Source organism: Bombina bombina, chromosome 3 (assembly GCF_027579735.1).
Source record: "Bombina bombina isolate aBomBom1 chromosome 3, aBomBom1.pri, whole genome shotgun sequence".
Lineage (NCBI taxonomy): Eukaryota > Metazoa > Chordata > Amphibia > Anura > Bombinatoridae > Bombina > Bombina bombina.
Window position 1 is genome coordinate 226,271,364 of NC_069501.1, and position 6,000 is coordinate 226,277,363.

The following is a 6,000-nucleotide window of genomic DNA, read 5'->3' on the forward strand; positions in this document are numbered from 1 at the left end:
TCCCTAGCCACACTGCCCTATGGCGGTATTTTAACGAGTTTTTCCTGAGGGGACCTGTGTATTCCATATCCACCAAGAGTCTAAGTCCGTTCTGATAGAAAGGAGGATTGAGTGTCAGAATAGCAGAAGACTGCCTTGTAACTAACAATGTTGAGTTATGTTTCGGTTAATCCACAAATTATAATGAGAAATTTCAAATTTCTATGTTCTTCACATAGAAGAATATGTTCTGTTTATTCATAAATACATATGTATGCATATATCTGATGGTATTTTGCACAAATATATATGTATAACTGAAATTATATATATATATATATATATATATATATATTTAAAAATACTTAGAACATATTCTGGTATGTGTAGAACATTGTTATGGGAAATGTTTACAGTAATGCACTTATATATGTCTATATATGTATAGATATGTATTTGTGTTTATATGTGTGTATATGTCTGTAAATACATACATACACATATACATACATATGTACACAAACACACACACACATATATATATATATATATATATATATATATATATATAAATATATATATTTATATATATATATATATATATATATATATACAGTACCTACATACATACATACATACATACACAACTTTAGACATGTATATGTATGTATCTCTATGTTAAAGCCCTCTGTCTGACTTTTTTTTCTAACACCTGAGCAATTATAACTTTTGTGTGCAATATTTTTAGAATACATTTTTACTAGATTGTGTTATGAGTGTAACTGTACTTTGTAATATATATTTGATATGTTTTGTGACACTTTTTTGTTTTGTGAAACAGTTAACCAGAGCTCTGATGTTGCGCTAACCAGACACACAATTGTAATGGTTTCTGTGTGTTGTTTTTTTTTGCATGTGTGTGTGTCTGTATATACTCATTAAATAACCCACCCCCCCCACCCCCAGAATACTGCATTTAAAAAAAAAAGTTGAAGGTTTAAAATTTGTGGTGGAATTTCCATTGATAGAGCTGAAACCATGACATTTCCTGTTTTTTCCTTCACATTTTAGGGAGAAAATAAACTCTGGCATAAGATTAGTTTTTGTCAACTGAATAACACTAGTTAAAAAAAAATATATAAGCACATATAACATGTTTTTATCTTGGTTTCAGTATATTGTTATAAGACCCCAGCAAGCACTTGGTTTTAGTACATTGTCAATTGTATTAGAGAGCAGTCCGTCTGCTTTGCACACTATATAAATATTCTGGTTACACATTTGATGTGTAATTGCATCAAAGGGGTTAAGTATAAAATCAACATTTTTGTCTGAATGTTACACCCAAAAACATCAATTTGGTTTGCATTTAAAGAGCAAAATAATGCTAAATTGCTAAGGGCTGTTTGCTTCCCATGAGTTCAGAGTAGAGTAAAGGCATAACTGATTAATTTATATTTAATCTGTTAAAGAATTCCAAGTGCATTACAATACAAATACATGTTGTGTAGATGGGATGAACACTAAAACAATGCGTACATGTATTTGCCCTTGCATGACTTAAATATAATGAATTTCATACAACCATTGCAATTTATCTTATTCATTAAATCTTGCACTGAATTGCACAGCGTAGCCTAACTTGCCTAGGGTATTCTTTCTACTCATGGCCCAGATTCTACTCTTACAACTAAATTCATTCATTAATCATTTCCCTACTTGGCAAAAAATGCTGATATTTTAAATTAGTACATCAGCCCTTCCATTACACAATTCATTTATGTCACTAGTGTCTTTGACAGATTTCATTGATAAATGTAGCCCCTTGAATTTTGCTACAAATGCTTAAGGATCAAACATTTAGGAATCTCCTTTTTTTTTCTTTTAATAGAAAGCTCCAACAAACATAAACCTATCTGACACCTATAAATATCCCAATGTTTTTTGTTTTTTTGTTTTTGTACATTATCATTTCATACCTGCAAACAATTATTTCTAGTTTAAAAATGTGAAGTGAAATTATTTGTTCAAGTCCTAGTTTATTTCCCCAACAATAGAAAAGAAATCCCATCTAAAAATCTAACTGTTGACTAAGCGCTGATTGCAGCATGAAACGCATCAGGGCATTCTGCCATATGCCTTTGTGTGTTTCCTTTTTTAATATTATTAATAAATTGTTTTTTAAGATACAGTTGAACCTCAGAGTGCAATGATTACATTTCTGAAAGAAAAACATTCATATTTGAAGAAGTAATAAAGTCCACCGTACGTCACAGGCTTTCCTAGCTTTCATAATCACTAATAAATCCCAATGTTACAGTAAATGTGTATTATTCATATAGCTGTAATATTGGAGACACCCGAGTGACCCAGTTTGGAAGTTCAGAGTCATTTGTTAATTTCTCTCTATGGGGAACTACTCATGAACACAATCAGGGCTGCAGAACTGGAGCAGAAAACTAGATCAAAACATGCAGAAGATTTTCAATTGGAAATAATTGGTTCTGACTTCTTTATAAATTTCAAGTACATTTTATGCCTCATTTTAACAACTAGAAAGAACTAAAGTATTTTGCACATCTTCATTTAGGTGGAAGCATGGCTAATGTTGAAATAAAGTGAAACAAGATAAATCTTTGTGACAGTTCACCTAGCCAACAAACTTGGAGTATATTTATAGCCTTACTGAAGCCGAGAAAATATAGCATGTCTAGTGACATTTTATCTCATTAGTGTAATTATGCATTATTTAGGGAAACTAAATAAAGAGTTAAGTAAAAATGTGCTACCTGTTTTATAGCCTTTGGGATAACAGAAATATGGAAACAAACCTTTGCTCATCCATAGGGCCTGTTCTAATTTATTGGAAGCAATTCACACTGGTTTCACAGGGCCATGTCAAGGCCATTTTCAGCCACAAGAGAATCTGGTTTTATCATCCTTTTTTTTTTCTATGCATTTTAAAACCATGACCAAATATTTTATACAGAGAACATTCACTAACACATCAACAGTAGTTCAATTCCTCATGAATTTGTGCATGTTTTTTGTAATGATTTAGTTTAACAGCAACAATGTCTTAAAGCACCACTTAATACAGTAGAAATGCATAATTAGCAAGTGCATGATTTAAAGACAAAGCAATAACACATACTCTGAATTTCAAATAAGCAATAGATTTTTTTTTGTTGGCAAATTTATTTTCTCTTTCATTTTCTGGCCCCCTGTATCATGTGACAGACAACAGCCAACTAGTATATGTATACCCTGTACGCTTGTGCACATGCTCAGTAGTAGCAGTGGCTAGGGAGGAATGATGGGGAAGGCCTTAGAGATGGATGAAAGGAGGGAAGATCCCATAAGGAAAGACGCCAGAGGACACACTCGGATAGACCCACACAGAGGGAGAGAGCTGACTCGGAAGGCTGACCCAAGTCTAACATATCATGACTAATTCTTTATTCCTGCTGTAGAAGAAATGTAAGTTTTATTTAAATGTGGAAATAGTAGATTTATACACCCTAGGGTAGGATTTCTTTAAACTCTCTGATATTTTATGTAAGGTCTGGAATATAATTATATTTGTCAAGACAGTTAAACGACCAAACTCTTTTTTGCAATTTAGTTTCTTAGCTATATTGATAATATGAAGATGAGGAAAAAGAAGCGCTGAGTCTTAGAGTGAATGCAAAAGGTTTTATTCGGAGCAGGCTTCAATGCTAGACATAAGGTAAGCTCCTATCTTACGCGTTTCGCGCATGAGCACATGCACTTCATCAGAGATCTATATTGATAATACATTGTTAGCAACTTGGGTTCAGTGGTGGATTTATGATTGACCTTTGTTTAACTGAATACGATCTAGGAGGTTAAGAAGATACAGTGGTCTTTAAAACATTATAGTGGCCAAAGAAGGTTTGATTTAAAAATTTCAGTATAACAGTGTATGTCATATTTTTGATGTTGTTTTAAGAATAATTCAAATTTCTGTGTTAACGAACCAATCTAATGTCATTGAGTAAACTGTTTATCTGTTGAGACTGAAGAGGTTAACTGGTAAATGCTACTGATTTGCTGGCATTGCTATAAGGCTTTTTAATTGTTGTATTTGATTTATAGTTACTTGATCAGGATATGATAGGATACTCATGCTCATGACCTAGAGTGTAATAGATAATTGGATTTAGATAAATATAATGATTTGAAGTTTGTCTGTATTGTATTAATGTTTATTAAGTGTATCTTTTATTATAATTTAGTACTGTTGTTTGTAGAACTACTTCTGTGTTCATAGCGATGGTGGTGACCAGTGGTGAGGGGGGGAAAGAAGTTTGGTAAGGACCAGGAAGGGGTCAGGAGGTGGGAGGTGTCAGGTAGAAGGGTAACCGTACAAGCTAACTGATTAACCCCTTCACTGCTGGCAATTTCAGAAGTGTAATGCAAAGCTGCAATTAGCGAGAAAAAACAATGGCAAAGCCATGCATGTCTGCTATTCCTGAACAAAGGGTATCCCAGAGAAGCTTTTAGAACCATTTGTCTTATGAGTGCAGTAGTTGTGTGTAAATTATTTAAGTGAGAAACCCAAAGTTTGCAAAAACGTAATTTTTTTTAATATTATTGTATTTGGTGGCCAAATGGTGGCATCAAATTTACCAAAATGGTCCTAGATCAATGGGTTGTCTATTTAAAAAAAAAAAAAATATATATAGTTTTCATAGGTAAATAAATAAAAAACAAAGGCACTATTTTTGTTTAAACGGAATGATAGCAAAAATGCTAAAAATTCTCTGATACTTTGCAAAGTTTTTCTCTTAAATTGAAAATAGCGAAGGGGTTAAAAATGATCTTCGTGAAAATTATTAAAAGTGACCATATAGCTATAGAAAAACAATGTTCAGTCTGGCCATCCATATAACCTAATAGATACATTTAAATGAGTTAGCAGTGATATGGATGGAAACAGATTGCAATAGTTAACTATGAAAACCCTGATTTATAAAAAATCTCCTGTAAAACTACTTTTAGTGACAATCAGGACAGTGTGAGTGAGACAATCAAATATAAAATATAAAAACACAGCATTTGTACATGTTGTTGTCCTGAAGTGCCTATAGAAGTATATCCATCCTGCCAAGATACAGTACATATGGCATTCATATGGATATTGAGAGCTGATGGTGTCTTTTGATAACAATAGATGAATGTTACACATGTAAAAAAAAAATCCTTACAGAATGAACAAAGGTATATATGTATAGAGCATTCCTGTAAAATTAAGAGGTATGAATAGGCTATTGTATGTGTCAACTTTAGGAGATCTCCTAGTTTCTATTCAAAAACCGGTAGTTAACACTCCAATTCCTTTTTGGGAGCTTTTCAGTAAAAAACACTTTGTGTTGGCAGTTTTTTATGATATAGAATATTAAACTATTTTTGGGAAGCCGACAGATTGTGATTAACCCCCTGGTTTCTTATTTTTGAGTTGTGTTGGAACAATAGCTAACGTATTTGTTAATGCTAGTATTGCTTACTTGCATTATAGTAGATTGTACACCATTTTCATTATCATTTGTATTCATTATATCCATGGGGGGAAATTTATCAAGCCGTCAACCTGAAATATGCTGGAATTCCACAGCGTAATTGTGGCGAGCTTGATTCGACCTAGTTATCAAAGCCTACAGACCGGCAAAAGTTGAAATCTGTGATGTAACATACGATCTGCCGGTCTCAATCCGACACAGATCGATGCTTACATCATTACAGATGTTCCGAATACACATTCGGCACTATTTGACACTTTTTCAAAGTTATCAAATAGATAACCGGTATGCTCGCGGCTATTACGGCCCAGCGTACCTGGTTTTCAATCCACCACCCTTGAGGCCGCGAATGCCATAGGAATCAATGGGAGTCTGAAAGCAGCAAAAGCTTATGTTCGATGCTGCCAGATATCCCATTGTTTTATATGGTAGAAAACCAGTTACGTTTACACCTAACACCCTAACATAAGCCCAGTCT